At 39.9% G+C, this 20,437-nt stretch overlaps 1 protein-coding gene across 4 annotated transcripts in view; it reads right to left on the minus strand.

Annotated features, from left to right (window-relative positions):
• The window catches only part of ARHGAP26 (Rho GTPase activating protein 26), a 486,560-nt gene that overhangs the window by 252,561 nt on the left and 213,562 nt on the right, over positions 1-20,437 (minus strand). The window lies entirely within an intron of this gene.

Genomic DNA, 20,437 nt, shown 5'->3' on the forward strand with positions numbered 1-20,437 from the left:
ATTAAACTAAATTGTTCTTTTTCTTACAGAGCTGCATAAGCCTATAGATTCTGGCTCTAAATTCTTTGTTAGATATATTCAAATACAATAACTTGAAAATATCTTCTCCTACCTATGACTTGCCAAATGAGTTGACTAGCAGTGTCTTTTGATAGAAATACAATTTCTTTTCCTTGTTGGCAGAGCTACTGCCTTCTGTATCATGTTAAGAAAGCTCTGTGAAAACTCAGGGAGACAGCTAGCTAAGGGCTGGCAGTGCATGCTTTGCAATCAGGAGGCCCAGGTTTGATCTCCAGAGCATCACCAGGAACTTCTAAGCACTAACTGAGCTGGGAGTAACCCCAAACACTGAGCCAGGTATGACCCAAAAACAAAACCGGCAAACTTGGAAATCCCTGTTACTCACAATTGCATAAGATTTTTGTCTGATTTCTTCTAGGATTCTTAGAGTTTTCACATTTTTACATTTAGGATCCATCTAGAATAAATTCCCTAGTTTGTAAACAATGCAAAGGTGTTTCTGTGTCACAAACTACTTAGGATACTCACCAGTTCAAAATATAAATTGAAAGGCAAGTCACCTGCCTCATTCCCATCAGAAAATTATCACATGGAAATCTATCCTTTCGGTTCTAGTGCTATAAACTCTATGTGCTCAGGGCTAATTTTCAGGACACACAGCTAAGGACAGGGCTCCCTGTGAGCCTAGACCCTAATAGGCAAGGAGCCCTGGAAACTTGAAAAAGACAGGAGTGGACTTGACCAGTCACTCACTTAGTGAGTGACCTTGATTTAACTGCTCCCCCAAGCTGTTTTCCCTCGGCATTTCCTAAACCATCAAGAGATGTCTGAAACATCTGCTTGAAATATCCAAGGCTCCCTCATAACTTACCCTGTCCCACCAAAAATAACTCCTTTGGATCCAAGAGGACTCTTCAAGACTTAATTCTCAGAGAACGGAGCACTATGACAAGGATAGCTGAAAAAGATCATTCTGGACAAGAACTAAGTGCTGAAAGTGGGTTAAGGGATATACATGATAACCTGTCAGTACTCGTATTGTAAACCATAATGCCAAAAATATATATGAGAGAGAGAGAGAGAGAGAGAGAGAGAGAGAGAGAGAGAGAGAGAGAGAGAGGTGCCTGCCATAGAATGCCATAGAAGCAATCTGGGACAGGGGTGGGGGTGGGGGTGGGGGTGGGGGTGGGAGGGAAACTGGAAACACTGATTGTTGGAAATGTACACTGGCAGATAGATGGGTAGTGAAACATTTCGTAACAGAAACCAAATCATGAACAACTCTGTAACTGTGTATCTCACAATTATTCAATAAAAATTTCAAATAAAACAAAAGACTTTATTCTCTGTAAAGGTTCAGACTACAATGAGAAGACAGTATCTTAATCTTATGGGTAAGATGTTAAACTGATTTGCTGAGCAAAGATCAGAATTAGGCCCTTTATATTTAGAGGAAAAGGAGTAAAGAAGAGAGAGGGAGGCAGAATTGGAAAGCTGTTGCCCCCAAACCAGCTTAAATTACTGAGCAATGATCTAGGGCTTCGATCAACAGGGAGCTAATCCAAGCCTCTTTTCCAGAGAACCAAACACACTGTATGCAGAGCCACTGAACCTGGTTATAAGCACAGCCAGCAGCCAAAGACAACTGGGCGAACTGGTCCCTTTGAGTCTGCTTTTGTAGTGGTGGAGGATGGGAAAGATGAGGACATGCCTAACTTTTGACCTGAATTTGACAGCATGGCAGATAAACACATAAATCCAAAAGCCACTTCTGGGCCCTTTCCAATAGCACTTGATACGGTTGATTACCCTGTGTCCTTTGCATGTTCACCTCCCCTGAACCTTACCCGGCGTGTTCCATAGAAAACATTGCAAGTGTCATAAACTGGAAATTAGTGAATACCTAACCACTGCTCCTATGAGCAACACGGGGTAAGGTTCCGCTGAGCCCTGTCACATCATCTTAATCGGCTCATCAATACAGTCTTGTTTTATGTAAGCTTCTGTTGAAATACACCTGTCTATTTCTATTGTTAAGTCATCAACACTGAATTTAATTCCTAACAGAACTTTCCCTATTGCCTGAAGGAAGCTCATCTCAGCCTGAGGCATGTGACATTCACCACTGCACAGGACTACTGACTGGCCAGTAGGTCACCTGAGGTCCATTTTAAACTGCAAAATTACCAGCAGACAGCATAAAAATGCAACTTTAGTGTCACTATGTAGGAAAATAACACTAGCGGTAAAAGCACTAACACTTGCCATAAGCTCGACAAACGACTAAAATTTTTTTCACTCTGCACATTATCTGTGACGGCAAAGTGTTGTAAATATTGATCTGGGATTACAAATAAACTTTACCAAGTTGCTAAATTTGTAAATACAGTATGTATGAATCACAAGGATCAACTGTGATCTTTGTATCTTTTAATTTCTTCCTATGCCCCCCAAAATGGCACACATTTTCAAACTTGTACATATGTAGATATCTATAAACAACAGCTGTTTTTAAGTATGCTTAAGTACATATCGCATACTTATCTAAACTTGCAACTTACCTTTTCCTTTATTATCATCACTCTGAAATGGGAGCACATTAACAAATGCACATCGAGGATTGATTTTATTCAACACTAATGTGTTCCCTTTAACCAGTAAGACTTAGTTTACTGACCCACTTCGGTGCAGATGAAAATACAAAGGTTATTTTCTAATTTTCATTACTATAAACCACGTGACAGTGGCCAACCTACTTACTAGTTTCCTTTTGTACCTGTGTGAGTTTCTATGGATCTAATGTCAACAAACCACAACCCATGGACCAAATCCAGCCTGTCTTGTGCTTTAAAGATTTTTTTGACAACATCATGCTCAGCCATTTACAAACTGTCTGCACTGCTTTTGTGCTACAATTGCAGAGCAAAGTGGCTCCAAAGAAGTTTCATACATGTTAAACCTTTACTAGGTTTGGAGTGGATGCGTCAATTTCTGCTCCCACCAGCAGTAGATTTTGTGAGAGCTCCAACAGATTATCTTAAAAATTTTCCCAAGACTCCTCCGTTGACTTTTTTTTTTTTTGCTTTTTGTGTCACACCCGGCAATGCACAGGGGTTCCTCCTGGCTTTGTACTCAGGAATTACTCCTGGCTGTGCTCAGGGGACCATAGTGGGATGCTGGGAATTGAACATGGATTGGCCCCATGCAAGGCAAATGCCCTACCCACTGCATTCCTTCAGCCCCTCCCTTGGCTCTCTTTACTTATCACACCTCTCTTTCCAGATGCAAAATTTAGAAATGCCATTCATTCCCACAGCATCAACAAATAATCTCATGCAGATGTCAATCTGTCTGCCTGCAGTGCAGACTGCCCTCAAGCTTTCTAAGGAGCACAGCTCAACTTCTGTTGAACATCTCCATCTGGGAATTTCCCTGAATTTCAAAACCAATACTTGTTTCTCCTCATACCACCAAGAAGGGTTTCCTGAGAAAATGGGAGGGTTAACAAATATCTTAAGACTTGTGAACAAGCAATTTGTGACTTGTTTTTTAGTTGGTTGACACAAAGTCATTTAATAAAGAAGAAAATATATATATATATACAAACTCTGACCCTTTCTGATTATAAGACTTCTTTGAACCTCATCACCTCATCTATAAAATGGAGGTCATTCTACCTAAACTAAATAATGTGTTGACAAGTATGTTTTCAAATGTGAAAGCAGGGGCTGTGCCTAAAACTCATTAAATGCTGCATAAATAATAGTTAATTATCATCTCCATGGACCTATATCTTAATGTCCTATCTTTTTAGTTCTACTTCCAATCAGGTAACAAAAACTGTATTTTATTTTGATAATAGTCATCAAATCCATGCCTCCTTTTTGAGTCCCAGGTTCCCAGTAATGAGTTTATCATCTTTTATTTAAAATACCTTCAAGCTGATTTAACTTCTGTCTCATCTGCCTAACAAATTCTTCCATTCTATGAGATCTCTGACAAGTTCATATCAGTGTTTCCTGTCTTATTTCCCATGTTCTCCTCCAAAACCCCAGGCTAAAAACAACAACTATTTATTTCCTATACCTACCCCATGCTTTCCTAAGAATCATCACTCCTGTATTTCTTGGCAAGCCCTTTACCCATCTTTGCCTATGCATATCCTTCAAAGCCTTACTTATATGTGCTTCCTCCATAAAGCTGTCTTCATCACCCTCTATCTAAAATCATCTCCCTGATTTCAAAGTACTGTTTATGCCTCATATGCATCACTTCCACTCTGAAATAATAGCAAGGCAACAGATTTATCCCTATAAACCCCAGAGGAACTTAGCATAATTGGCATCCAACAAGCATTTGGTGAACAACATTATGAGCCAAGGACATTTAAAATGCTGTCAACATACATCCTGGACTCAGTTTACAATAACTTTAAAAATGTCAGTCCAATCATTCATCCATAGGTTATATAAATAAAACTTAGTTTAGAACTTAGAGAAAGCTTCAAATCTAGTAAGAGAAAATTGCCATCTATCGGCATTTTAAATATCAAAGTGCATGCCTACAGTTTTGCCACCAAGATGATTAAGCAAAAGGATTGGGACAAGGCAAAAAATAATAATAATTTCCTCGGACTTAGTTGCCAGTCAACCATGAGGACATTAGGGTCTTACATATGAAAACTCTTGCAAACAGTGGTCAACCTTGATATATGCCCTGCACTTACAGAAACAAATCACTGCTCTACTGGTAAATTATCGTGAGACATTTCAAATTAGTTGGAAAATAATGACACTGACATCACAATAATAATTTGGAAGAGAAAAAAAAGTCAAAGTAGATCTCCACCTTTTACTATATTTTGATGCCAAGAATTTTTTTTCAGGTAATATCTATTTTAAAATACGATGCATTCAATATATAAAGAGTTCTTGAAAATAGTAAGAAGATAAATTAAAAAAACAAAAATATACTACTTGAAAAAGAACATGCATCTAATAAACAGAATGTTCTAATTTAATAAAAATTCAAATTCAAATTACAAAAACATTTCCCTTTTGAAAAGAAATAGCTACTTTAAAATAAAATGGGAAACATGAGAAACCATTCATGGTAAACCACAGAATCTTAATCAACAAAAAAATGTAATATCCCATGTATGAGAGAGATCATTCTGAGTCTGTCCCTCTCCCTCTGACTTCACTCAACTAGATACACTCTGAAGTTTCATCCACGTAGCAACAAAGGGTGTCATCTTTTCTTACAGCTGTGTAGTATTTCATTGTGTCTATATACCATAGTTTCTTTAACCAGTCATCTGAATGCAAGATATAAAAGATCTTTGTGAAAAGTAACAAATGCCCACAGGCAATATAAAGGAAGAACATGAAGACTGGTCTTCAGTCGGAAGCATCAAGTGGGGTAGGTGGAGAGACATAAAGGCAGGCTGAAGAGTGGAAGGGAAAATGGGAACATTGATGGAGGGAAGTCAAGACTGGTGAAGGGTTTGGTGTTGGAACACTGTATGCCTAAAAATCACAAATTACTCTGTAAATAACAGTGCCTCAATAAAAAATTCAAGTACAAATAAAATGGCACAATAAGACAACTAGTAGAGATGTGGGCTCAAGGAAATGGACTCTCCCATTCGTGACAAAGTATAAAATAGCAATCTTCAAAGAGAACAAGCTTCAGAAATGGTTGTGTTGGTTCACCAAATCGATTTCAATGAGCTAGCACTGAGAACCATGGATAAAGGCCAACGGGAGTTTTCAGTGATTTAATAAACGTTCCTGATCTTATGTGTCAAATGTGAAGTATTTGCACATTTCTTTGTGGAGAACGTGCACTGTTATCATCAAAGGGGAGCCAGAAAGCTAGTACAGTGGGATAAGGTTCTTGCCTTGCATGAGGCCAAGTCCAGTTCAGTCCCAGCACTGCATGTCCTGAAGCACCGGCAGGAATGACTTCTGCGCAGAGTCAGGAGTAGCCCCAGCACTACCAGATGTGGCCCAACTTCCACCGCCCAAACAAATTTTTTAAAAATCATGAGACTGTAAGTCACTCAAGAACTGGCTATGCAACTAAGATTTAAAAACAAGAAGATAAGCACCTATGCAATCAATATCCATTCTTCCCTTATATAATAATAGAGCCCCTGACTATAGAGAAATGAATTTTACACACACACACACACACACACACACACACACACCACTTTCTCTTCTTCTCCACTTCTACTTCCCTATATGAACCACACACAAAGCCAAGTGGTGCAGCATTCATCTCACAATTCTGTTGGCAGGAAAAGCAAAATAACTCTACACCAGTGGACAAAACATGAAAAGAACCTGGGTTCCTGCAGGTTTCACCCACAGCCCTGTTTGTCCCAGACTGCCTATTCAACGTTGTAATACCTACATACCTCTAATTTCATTGAAGCCCCTGCACTGTATTTGATTTTTCAGTTGCTAATAGCAAAAGTCATAGCTAACAGCTACATAAAGAGATAATTAAATGAGAATATTACTTATATGAAAAATGAAACACATTTGTCTTTATACCTTTTCACTGTGGAAGTGCCGAAGATGTCAGGCCAAATTTTTGTTTACAAAATAGTGGGTGCAGCCATTTTTCTCTTTAACATGCCAGTAATGTTTAAAAATAGAAGACAATAGTTTAAAAGTGGTCATAATTTCTTGGTGAAATACAATATATGAATATATAGACTAAACATACACACTATATACATACAGTGACAGGAAAAAGAAAAAAAATTAAAAAGTATCAAATTTTACTTTGCATTCTACCTCTATGATATCGATGATATTTTTTTCTTCTCTAGACATCTGGTTTATTATTTTCCAGTTTGGTCATATTAAAAACAATAGGAACAACACATTGGCATCTTTGATTCTAATTCACCAAGGACTAGCAAAGGAGGTTCAGCCTCAAACAGAGATCAAGGTCAAACACAACTGTGTTTCAGATGAGTCTGAGGCACCATCCCACCTGCCAACAGGGTGCAGCACACAGGGTGGGAACTGACTGGGGAGAAACTGCACTCTCAGCAAGTTCTCAGATGACCTGAGAAATAGTTATTGATCCCTGATACATGACCTTGATATAAGGATATAGGTCTGCAGTGATCCTGCTTAACGCTGGATCTCTTCTGGGCAATGCATAGAGAGAACTGATGCGAATGCCCAGAGATGATCTCCCAAGTCGGCACCTAGACACCAGACAGAAAGTTCCAGGGCCTCTCCAAACTTTCTGTTCTACCTTCACCCACCCCTAAAAATGGTAAGGTTAACCATCCCCGCAGGTGACCTAGAGCCCAGCTGGGTAACTAGAGATATACTGTATACCAAATTTGAAAGAACTGTGTTTCAAAACCTTCCAAGAAAGGCCCTCAACAAAAAGGTACATTCAAACACTGGGTATGCAGAACAGCAAGGCTGGAATTAGCAAACTGGTGGTGTGAGCCTTTCCTTCCTGAACAGATTCCTTCCTTCATCCGCCAGTTGCCTCATGACAACTGAGCGGTATGACAATCTAACTCCAGTCCGGCTGCCTTGCCCTCTCTTCCTGTTTAGGAAACTTGAAGCAGTGAGACAGACCACTCCCATCACTGACACCCCTCTCTCTCCTAACCCAGAACACAAAGCCAACAGTGATATTTGGGGGATCACAGTCCTGATTTCTGCTCTATTCGACTCACAGAGCTGAACAAAATGATTGTTCTCATTTTAAAAATGAGCCTACATTTTATTGCCAGTGCAAGCAATCCCCAAGTGCTCCAAAGCTGAGTTCGCCTGGGCCAGCAGCCAGCCATCTGGACTGCTCCAACAACTTATGTAACTTGTTGGGTTTCCACCTTTGGCGAGTGAGTGTGCATGTGTATGTAAGGCAGGAAACGGGTTTAGATTGAGCTTTCAATCCATCATGTTTGAACAGTCTGCTAAACATTTGGTCACAGTTTTTTCACCTTCCAAAGCAACATAGAATGAACCGTAAAGAGGTAGTTACATGCCACAAGAGCAAAAATAAAAGAAGCATGGTGTAAATATGGAGAAGGCTTCTAAATTGGCTAATGCCATAAAAAAACTCCAAGCCACTCTCTTCTATGTAAACAAATGAAATGCAGGATGGAAGCCTTAGACTTTCCAATTTCTGGTATTTAGAAAGGGTATGGGGGCAGGAAGATGAGCCTAGAGCCAGGCTGGTGGTGTGGTGGCACCATGGGTAAGTAAAGTACCTTCTCCCCAATCAATCAATGGCAAAGGCATCTGTAGTTTCATTTTGGAAGGCAACCTTTGGCTAGAGCGATAGCACAGCAGGTAGGGTGTTTGTCTTGCACACAGCTGACCCAGGTTTGATTCCCAGCATCCCATATGGTCCCCTGAGCACCACCAGGAGTAATTCCTGAGTACAGAGTCAAGAGTAACCCCTGTGCATCGACAGGTATGACCCAAAAAGGAAAAATAAAAATGGAAGGCAACCCTTGAGAAGGGAAGAGGGAGGCTAGGAGGAGGAAGAAATTCAACCAGAAACGTACACAGAAAAATCATCTGACAGAAAAAACTTCTACTTTGTAAAAGGTTAATCAACTTGCTGTCTATAATAATAATGATTATCAGGACCACACACAAATCTTCAAAGAATTTTCGAAACATGAACATGTATCCAACCTAATAAAGAATTCATTGATTTGAAAAATTAAAGCTCAAGGATATCTCATGACCTCACTATTTCTGGAATTAGGGAGGCAGGAAAGGTCCATGCATAGCTACAGGAAAAGCAGAAGAATTAAACTACATTTTGCAACTGGTGCTTGTAAATGCTTTGTAAATTTGGCCCAAGTTGCTTTGGAGGAGATGTTTTAGGAGAAGCAGATAGCAAAAGGAAGATGGGTTGGGATCTAAGTGCAAGTGTTAGCTCTGACACTGGTTATGTGATCTTGTGAATATTTCCTAGTACTGATAATGAAGATTATCTACAGGATAATTTGACAAGTAATGTCCTAAGACAAGAACAGTTATTTGGCATACAATGAACATTCAAACACTGGGGGAGTTACTTCTTTTGACTCACCTGGATATTCAATTTCCTGAGAATTAGAACTAGTGTTCTTGGGTTATAATTCCCAGTATAACCATGTACATTGTACTTTAAAAAAAAATAGGTGCTTCCACTAAAAGTGATCTCTGAGCGTAAGACTTGACCACAGTTGGCTGCAACCAAGAAATAAACAATTAAATAAAAAAGGTAGGTGTTCAATAAAAGAACAGCTTACTTAAAGTGAAAGGAAAAATGTTAATAATGCAAAAGTTGAGTCAGAGAATGAAAAGTTCAGAAGTTGGGTCATTTAATGAAACCACAACCCCAAATGTTGAATCGTTAAAACAGATCAGAAATGGGCAGGACAATTAGATCTTGGCCAAACAGTACAAGAGAAACGGGTCATTTCATCTGACACTACAACTGACCAAATGCCCCACAGTTAAAATATCCCATTCTCAGAGCTGGAGAGATAGTACAATGAGTAGGGCACATACCTTGCACATGACCAGATTGGGTTCACTCCCTGTCATCCCATATGGTTCCCTGAGTGATGTCAGGAGTAATTCCTGACCGCAGGTGTGACCCCCCCAAACAAAAATACCCCATTCTCTGAAATATATCTTCCCCATTTATTGTGCAATGTATGAAACAAATGATCTATAAGTATGTTAAGTGATGTGAAGGGTACTGATATGCAGTTATTACTAGATTTTTATAGTGAGGATAAAAGTTAGATGATTATCCAACCAGTAGCTAGTGAGACTGAGACTGGAACACGTGGCATTACATGGTACTGGGCACTGCTGCCCAGGCTTTCAGTCACTAACCATGCTGTCTCCACCTGCAGCCCAGTTGTACTTCTCTTCAGACACTCCTGACACTCATGCTTCCCTTTACAAAAAGGGCAAGTTTGCCATTTTAAAATGGCAAAATATAGCAAAGACAATTCCTAATAGAGGTATTCAAATGGTTTACACACCACGAATCATCAAGGAAATGCACACAATGAAATACTAATAAATGTGCATCAGATACACACACAAGGAGATGCTAAGACATACATCAAAAATGGCCACAATTTAAAATATGGACAACTCCAAGTGTTGTTGAACATGTGAAGAACTGGAACCTTTATACGATGTTGACAGAAATGGAAGCAAGTACAAATGCTTGGCAAGGCTATTTGAAAATACCCATAAGGTAAGCATGTCTACTTTATTTTCACAAACCTCATTCCTCCAGGTAAACTCAAGAGAATCGAGTACTGCTGGTGAGAATATTGACTGGCCCAGCCTCTTAGGCAAACATAATCAATCCTAAAAAAGCTAGGAATTGAACTTTCATATAACCCAGCAACCCACTCCTGGGAATATACCCTAAGGGCCCCCAAACACAATTTATAAAAGACATATGCACTCCTATGTTCATTGTAGTACTATTCAAAAGAGACAAAAATCTGAATACAACCCTAGTGCCCCCAAACAGAACAAACAACTGGACTGAGAAGCCATGGAACATATACACCACAGAATACTATGCAGTCATTAGGAAAGAATAAGTTATTTGCTGATACGTGGGTGGATCCTGAGAGCACCATGAAGAGTGAAATGCATAATAAGGAGAGAGTCAGACACGGAACTATGGCACTCATTTGCTGGATATAAAGTAACACTGTAGGAGAATAATGCCCAAAGATAATAGAAACAAAGGGCAGAAGAACTGGAGGCTTTGTCATTGTGGGGGGAGGGGGTTAGGACAGGGAAGCAATCACTAGGATGGTGATGAAGGGAAGTGGTCAATTTGGATGACAACTGGGTGCCAAAAGGAGGTAAAGCGATATGCATGATATGCTTTCACAGTATTGTAAACCACAGTGCTTTACAGGAAAAACATTGGTGGTGATAGGGGGTGGGGGGATGGGGACTGGCCAACAGCTGTTGATGGAGGGAAGGAGACACTGGTGAAGGGACTGGTGCTCCATTACTGTACTCCTGAAACTCATCATGGATATCTTTGTAACATGGTGATTCAATAAATGAAAAATTAAATTTTAAAAAATATTAGTACTGATGGCCCTCAAAAGATGGGAGACTATTGCTAGAAAATTTATTCTAACAGTTTAAGTTTTTAAATAGCCCAAAGTTTATCAACGAAAGAATTAAAAACTTATGACATCATCTGTAGAATACTCTGTTCCCAGTAAGAACAAACAATATCCAAGTATGGATGAATCGCATAGACAATAAATTAGCGAAAAGAGACCAAAAGTCCATGCCATATTATCCCATTTATAGGACAGTCAAAAACATGGAAACTAATCAATGGTGATGGAAGTCAGGACAATGTTAAGCTATGTGAAGAATAATGTTAAGATACTGATTGGGTGGACTTGGGGGACCTTCAAGGCTGTTGGCAATGTTTCAATATTTTGATCTGGATGATGATTAGATATAAATTTGGCTTGAAAGTGACAATAGGGCATGATCCAACTGGTTGACATTCCTCTCCAGAAACTCTTACTCTTGAATTTCTAGCCGCTGGTCAAAGTAGCACCACATCTGGCTCTCCCCTACCCACCCCTCCCCAACCTCAAAGTGTCTGTCTGTAACAGTGATTGCAGAGAGTACACTTCTGTGAATTGCCTGCTGAGATTAAGCTTAGAGTGGGGCAGTTTCCCTTAAATGTCAGACAAGGACTTCCCTGCCCCCAGATATTAATTATGCAACCTGAAAACAAACCTGGAGATTCTTCCTTTAAATTTGTCCTTTCCCCTTGACTGTGTATGGAAGAAGCTTAAAAATACTTCAAAGTCCATCAGTCTGCTCCAGTTTTTTTTTCCTACAGGTCTTGATGAGGCATCTCAAAAAAATTGGCATTCCTGGTCCTCAACAGACATATCTCTACTAGTCAAATCCTAAGTGAAAACACTGAATGTAAAGGAACAGTCCCAGCACCTGTAGATACATCATGGTCCCTGCAAGACTGAATCTGCTTTCTGAACAGACTCCTTCCAGCTGGAGACACAGGTCATGATGAAATATAACAAAATCCAGCCACTAGCTAGTTCATTATAGAAGAGAGAAGCAACTTATCTATTTTCAAAGTAACTATGATTTATTAAGGGGAAAATATAAAAGAGGAAAGTGCCACACCATCATGATACCTAAAAATTTACTGAGTCCTTAGTATCATCTGCTAGGCAGTCCATACTGAAATTTCCAAAATTGCTTCAAAAGATCTTTGGTAACCAATTTGTACATACCACAATTCAACTCAAAGCCAGGAACTGCATTTCATTGGGTATATTCATCATTTGCTTTGAACAGGCTTCCCCAGCCACCACCCTTTCTTTTATCATATAACATTCTTAATTAGAGGACATTATATGTAATTTTTTTATAATTCCAAAGGAAATGTAATAAAGAGTTGGGACTTGATAAAGCTGATTGGTGACACAAGTGCAATATAGGGTGCTTTATGCTTCTTCAAAATGTCAACCTAAATTTCAATCTTTACCAAAATCTTTGACATAAAGCTCAATGAGATAATAATGTTAACTGTATAAATGTCCACATCATTAAACATATTATGCCAAGTGATGTAGATGGGCTGGAGCAATAGCACAGTGGTAGGGCTTTCGCCTTTCATGCAGCCGACCTGTGTTTGATTCCTCCGCTCCTCTCGGAGAGCCCGGCAAGCCACCGAGAGTACTGAGCCCACACAGCAGAGCCTGGAAAGCTACCCGTGGCATATTGGATATGCCAAAAACAGTAACAATAAGTCTCACAATGAAGACGTTACTGGTGCCCGCTCGAGCAAATCGATGAGCAAAGGGATGACATTGACAGATGTAGATAGATCATCTCATGTAATTGACCATAAGCTCTTTGAGGTTGGTGTAAATTTCTCTCCATTTGATAATTAAGAAACAGGCACAAATTATTCAAGTAAAAAAGTAGTGAGGTCTAACTTCAACACCAGGTTGTCTAAAATTACACCATACTCTTCAGGCCACCATCCCTACTGGTGTTTCAATGTTTAAGAGTGGCCACTGGCTAATTCTGGCTACCAGTCAGGGACAAAAGGGAACAAAATGGAAAGTGTACCTTTCTCCAAAGACACCAAGGATTCCTCAGATACTATCTTATACCTCCTCATTGCTAAAGAAAGAGAAGAATTTGCAGAAGCAAGGTTGCAGTGGCATGAGGTGGCTCTCAATCAAGATACACTGCTGATGATCTGGATCCCTTGTAGACCTAAGAGGACAAAGCCTGACCAGCCTGCTCCAATTAATGAAGAAAGGAACATTTTATGACTGAACATGTTCACTTATGGGAAGGGGCTACAAGAGCCCAGAAACGAAACGGAAAATATTTGCAACATATCACAGTCACTGAAAATTTAGTCAGAGTGGTCAAGAGAAACCAGGTCACCTTCCTGTGGTGCGCTGGATAATCTATCTAACACCCAAGCCGGGGTCAGGAGGAAACCATTCAAGGTACTGCTGATGACTCTTTCTACTGGAAGAGTAGCAGAAGCCATCAAAGTAGAAAAATACAAGATGCCAGAGGCTTGGTGAACTGTGTAAACACATCCACCCTGGCACGTCTCAGACTCATGACTTTCTCAGTGAATTTCTGTGGTCAAGGGAGGATAACAGATCTGTCTTTGGAGAGGCAAAGTGTGAAATAGTTTTGCTTCCTCTCCACCTTTCATTTTCTTTCCGAACCAGGCTCGAGACTTCCAAAGGCAGCTGTATGGGACTCCACCAGATCAAAGCAATGGAGCACACAAATGTTAACTCCTTAGCCGGGAAGTCACAAGGTTCAGTACAAAAACCCATCTCAAATGCCCAAAACTTAGCACCACACCAAGGCTGAAAAAAACACCTGAGCATCCCTGCATGGAGATACCTTAAGATTATAACCCAAATACGAAAGCTTGTAACTATCCCACAGTGATTCAATGAAATTAAAAAAAAAAAAATCCTCCAATTAACTCAATATAGTAAAAATCTGCAGAACCTTTGTGGGCTTGGAAAACAAGTCCAGATAACAAAATGGGATTCTACCCTTGCCTTTGTTTCTTGCAGAACCAATTTAATTGTGTGCCAATAAACAAAGTGTTAAGTACCTGTCTCGGCTTCTCATCATTGGCCTAGTAATGCCACAAAAGAAAGGCCCACCCAGGTCAATAAGTTAATGAAAGATTCAAAGTGTAATTTTACATAATTTTCTTGACTCATTACTACTAGTAGTCTTTTCTAAAGCTGATCTACAGGTTTCCCAGTTCCTACTGGCATGATATGGAAGGTTATTTGGGGAACCTGGGGACACCAAAATTTCTTTCCGTAAAATTAATGGATTCAGAAAAATACTACGAAGGCTAAGGTGCTTGTCTGCCCCGGTTGGATCCCCAGCACCACACAGTCCCTGAGTCCCACCAGAAATGAGCACAGAGCCAGAAGTAAACCCCGAGCACCACCAAGTAGGCCCCCCTGCCCGACACAAAATATTTTTACTGAATGGGTCATTATTTATTTTTAATTTTTTATTAGTGAATCACCATGGGGTACAGTTACAAACTTATGAACTTTCGTGTTTGCATTTCAGTCATATAGTGATTGTTTACCCATGAAAGGTTGTTATTAAATATAGTTGTAAAAGACTTCGTGGAGACCAGAAGAAAATATATCAATGATGATTGATTGGGTCAAATGTTCTGGGAGTACAAAGAACTTACCCTTTTGTCACTTTCATATGGGCAAAAGAAAAGAACCAAGAGAAATCTTTACTGTCCACAGATGCACTTGCTACTCTATATACACTGCTAACCTTACAACGTGAACGTTTTGGGTTTTTTTTTTTGGGGGGGGGAGGGGTTGGGCACACATCTGGTGATGCTCAGGGAACCATATGGGATAGAGGGATTAAATTTCGGTCAGCGGTATGCAAGGCAAACACCCTAACCGCTGTACTATCCCCCTGCCCCAAAGAACGTGTTCTTAAAATACTTTCATTTTTCTGTTTCAAAAGGATTTTAAAAAATTCTTTTAAGGGCACAAGGCAGTACTATGGAATCATAACATCTAATAAAAATCTACACTGCTTCATAGGAAAGAGCTTCCAGTGAGTGAAAAAGAATGCGATAATATCACACCTTCCTTGTGCAAGAATTTTTAAAATAACACTTGACGCAAAACTCAGAGTGTGAGAATTTCTTTCGAAAAGACTGGAAGCCATGTGAACAGGATCCTGTGTGTGACTTTAACTGCACGGTGCTACCTTATGAAGAGTCCATGGAGAGCCTGTCCTCCATATGTGACTCTTACAGGGAGCACCACTCAGAGCAGTTGTTATGTCCAAAGGTCACGTTGTATTTGAGTTGTCTGTAGGATGCTTAAAAGTTAAGTTCATTAAGAGCAATGCAAATAACCAACAACTTTACTGTGCTTTGCTAGTTTCTCTGTTTTTCTGTGTTTACTTCTTTTTGAAAGAGTCAGGGCACACACAGAAGTGCTCAGGGTTTACTTCCTGGCTCTGAGCTTGGGATTACTTTGATGGTGTGGGGGGCCCACAAGTGGTGCTTGGAACGGAACCGGGGGAAGTTACATACAAAGCAAGTGCCTTCCCTCTCTATTATCTTGCCAACCCCAAATTATGCTTTCTTCATAAGGTATGATAGGAGACCCCTGAAGTTAACTTTACGCTATTAATCCTATCTTAAGTGATCTTAGGTATCTGAGATAAATAGCTTTCCATGAGACCAAAGAACAAAGTTCAATCAAATTAATAATCATTTTTTGGGCGGTGGGGATAGTATGTGTTTGCCTATAGAAGTGCAGGGGGTAAAGGGAAGGCACTGAGAACAGTTTTCAGTGCTTCATACAGTTAATATAACACCCTCCTAAAAATATTTCTTGAGTAACTGAATGTGTGTAAGAGACAGTGGGTGCCATTAACATCATCTAACTGGGTGGTTTTCCAATTTTTAATAGAAAATTTGTTTAATTGAAACTCAATCCATCAATCAATTGAAAATTAAAAAGCAGCTCCAGAAATAAAAGAAAAGAAAAACTGGGGAAAAGCCCTCTTTCCAACTCAACAGTCACAAAATCGCAGAAATTCCTGAAGCAATTCGAGAAACCACCAATATAAAGATTACTCCAATCTTGCCCCTTTTTTAACAGCTGCAGAATCACAGGTTTAGAGAACACGAGCAATTTTTCCAAAGCCATGCAGTTGAGTGGCATTGTTGAACAAGAAATCAAAAACCCTGACACATGGAGACGTTGGTGGCAGGACATATACACTGGTGAAGGGATAGGTGTTGGAACACCATATGACTGAGACTCAATCATGAACAACTTTGTAACTGTGCATCTCATGGTAATTAAATTGATTTTTTTAAAATTCTGATACAGTTTGCCACCATCTAGTGCATAAAATGTGATGATTCAAACCCATGCACAAGGCACTAATGGAGATTTGATATGATCAGAGGTGGCCAGGCCATGGTCCAGTGGGCAAGACTGCTGAGAAAACGGGAGTTTGGTATTAGACACTGCAGAAAAAGTAAGTCAGAAATGAATTAATGGAAAGGGTTACTTGGGGCAAAGACTGTGAGAACAGAAATAAGTGTGGGAAGAAGAGAGACAAGCAAAACTAAAGTAAAATATTTTTTTTAAAGGACAGGGAAGGAGAGGGAGGGGGAAAAAAACAAGAGGGGAAAATACTAGGAACGCTAAATAACTGAGGAAAATCTATTTCCAAAATGATGTGCCACTTTTCTGAAGACAGACCTGCCAAATGCTTTCTGCAGCACTAATATGGAGCAGGTGTGGGGATAGAAGAAAAACAAAGGCCTAAGTTCTAGAGGCTTCTTTATTCCAATGCAGACAGAAATGACAACTGCCAATATTAAATGAGCTCATCTTAACCCCCCAATAAAGATCATGCAAACATTAAATAAGTATGCAGAGTAAAAGAAATCAGTAAATAAAACATTCAGGGACTGGAGAGTGTGACTCAAGTGGTACAGTACATGCCTCGCCTGTGCAAGGCTCTGGATTCCTTTCCCCAGTCTGGTTGAGGATCGCCTCCCCCCGCCCCCCACCTCCCCTCCCCGCCGCCCCCACAAATAGCAGAGCTCTCACTAGCCTCAAGTCCCTACGCAGCTCCGCAGCTCCGGGATTCAGCGTCCACAACAGAAAAAGGAAGTTACAATTTAAGCAAGCATTAAAGTGCTGAGATAAGAGAGCAGGGGGATGGCTAAAACCAGACCTGCTCACAAAACTAGAGAAGGACAATAAAGATAATAATAAAACAATGAATGCCCTGACACAGTGGCAGGGTGGGTTGGGGGGGAGATGGGATTGGGGAGGGTGGGAGGGACGCTGGGTTTACGGGTGGTGGAGAATGGGCACTGGTGGAGGAATGGGTTCCCGAACTTTGTATGAGGGAAGTATAAGCACAAAAGTGTATAAATCTGTAACTGTACCCTCACGGTGATTCTCTAATTAAAAATAAATAAATTATTTAAAAAAAAAAATCTCTATGGGGGGTATGGTGCCGCCAGCAGGTCAACTTGTACCTGTGGGGCGAGTACATTGGCAGCCTGATGGTGACTTCAGACTTCCTGATATCTCAAAATTGCTTTTTGAGATGCCTTCCAGAACCCAGTGAGAAGTGAGGTATGTGGGTTCAGTGACAGCAAACTCCAGGCCTCAAGGGATAGGGGATGGGCCAGTCCTTCTCATCCCCCACCTCCCCCTCTCCCTGTGGGACTCTGGAGGTCATGCCCACAAACTGCCTCCAGCTGCTACATAAGCTCCTCAATGGTCATGATCCAGAGACACACACACACAAAATCTTCATACCCTATTTATCGAAAATTTTAGAATTCCAGGACTTCTTATGCTGTTCATAACAAGCAATATAAAAGGGGGTATTGGAGATATTGTCTGCTATAGAGGAATGGGGAGGGATGAGATCGGGGGTGATACTGGGTACCTTGGTGGTGGAAGATGTGCACTGGTGGAGGGTTGGGTGATCGATCATTGTATGACTGAAACTCAAACAGGAAAGCTTTGTAACTTTGTAACTGTATCTAATGGTGATTAAAATAATGATAATAAAATAATATAAAATTAACATTCTCAATAAAAAAAAAATAAAAATAATGAATACAAAAAAAATAATAATAAAACAATGGATGACAATTTAACAAAACTGATCAAATAAAAATATTTTAAAGCACAGCGAAAGCATAGCGGGTAGAGTGCCTTGCCCGAGGCTGACCCAGGTTTGATTTCTCCGTCCCTCTTGGAGAGCCTGGCAAGCTACCGAGAGTATCCCGCCCGAATGGCAGAGCCTTGCTAGCTACCCGTGGTGTATTCAATATGCCAAAAATAGTAACAAATCTCACAGTGGAGACGTTACTGGTGCCCACTTGAGCAAATCGATGAACAATGGGATGACAGTGCTACAGTGACAGTGATCAAATAAAAAAGTAATACAATACATGGACTCTCCAGATACCGTAAAAAGGCTAGCATTGTAGCACTGTCATCTCGTTGTGCATCGAAAAAGATTAAAAATTAAAATGTTGAGGAACTATCTAGTCTAAAATTACCTCTTCAAAATGCATGTTAAAAAAAAAAAGACAGGAAATTATCAGAAACCAGCAACTAACACAAAGAAAGATCAAGGAAGCAAACGTCACCAATCCTCTATAGCACTCTCTGTCTCCTCACCCCCAGCCCAGCAAAAACCAAAACCTTCTTTTTTTTTTGGTTGAGTTGTTCATCTCTATAAATACCCAACAGGACATAGGCATGGTTTCATAAAGCCTGGAAAGAAAAAAAGAAAGGAAATGCACTATGTTTTAAAGTCTGCAACTATCCCAGCAAAAGTATAGCAATGTTAGACCCTGAGACCTTCCCACCCCAGGAGACAGCAGTTCATCCAGGGCTGAAAGAACATAAGGACACACCCAACTGGAGAGAGAGCAACTAAAGGACCCCAAGAACTACCAGGGTAACTGCCCCTGGTGCTCCTATGCACTGTTGAGCCCAAACACTGCCGGGGCATAGCCCTGAATCATCACCAAGCACCTGGGTTGGCTGAGTATTGCTGAGAGGCCCTCTGGTCACACTTGGTCGATCTCTCACTTAAAAAAAAATGCATGGGTGAGAAAGGTGTCGGTGGTACAGACTCGGTGGCAGTGGTTGGTTATTGTCAAGTTCTAGATAACTGTATCTTCTAGAATACAGAATACAGAGAAAGGATGTGTTCCTTTCTCTGAAATTTCTTTTCTTTACAATAAGAAACTGCTCCTTAAAAAAAAAAAAAAGACTTTTTTTTCACATACTAACAAAGAATAAAGGATCTACAGCAGTCCTTTGTAAATACCAGGGGCTAAAGCAAAAGCTACAACTTACATTATTTTCCTGCTAAAATACATAGATCTGTTGTATTAATAAATCATTGTAATGCACATCTGAGAAAAGTGGTTTTAAGTTCAATCCTCAAATTCAATTAAAATCAACCCCTAATACCACTTAAAGAACTTATAGAGTCTTGAGTTACACCAAAATGATATTTAAGCACAATTTAAACTAATAGAATCACACTTACAAAAATACTTTTAAAATTATATAATAAAGAACTCACAAAGCTCAAAAAAAAAAAAACCATCAAAAATAGGAAAAGGAAAGAGAAACTTCACTCTGAAGAGGACATACAAACTGGCCAGCAGGCATATGAAAAAGTGCTCATTATCACTTATCAGGAAAATGCAGATAAAAACAAAAATGAGATTATCATCTCACATCAGTGTAAATGACGTATGTCAAAAAAACTGGATATGATCAGTGTTAAGAAGGATGTGATGAAAAGGAAATGGCCTTTCACTGCTGGTGGGGATACTGTCTGGTCTGGCTAATACGGTAAACAGTCTGAAGACTACTTAACAGAGTGAGACACAAGAACATAGAAACACTAATTCAAAAATATCTGCATACCTATGCTCACTATAGCACCAAGGACAATAGCCAGGATATGGAAGCAACTCAGGTGTCACACAAAAGATGAATTCATGTAGATATAAACGTGATGGACTATTTCAGAGCTATACAAAAAGGAAATCTTAAAATCTGCTGCAACTTAGATAGGACTGGAGGATGTTGTGTTAAGTAAAATAAGCCAAGAGGAAAAGAACAAATACTGAACGATCTCACTTATCTGTGGTATACAGAGAAACAAGGGAGGGAATACAAATGGCACTGAATGAATACAAAGCATTGGCCTTTGACAGCAAAACAGATTACCAAGCAGAGGGGACAGAGAAGAGA

Source organism: Sorex araneus, chromosome 6, assembly GCF_027595985.1.
Source record: "Sorex araneus isolate mSorAra2 chromosome 6, mSorAra2.pri, whole genome shotgun sequence".
Classification (NCBI taxonomy): Eukaryota; Metazoa; Chordata; class Mammalia; order Eulipotyphla; family Soricidae; genus Sorex; species Sorex araneus.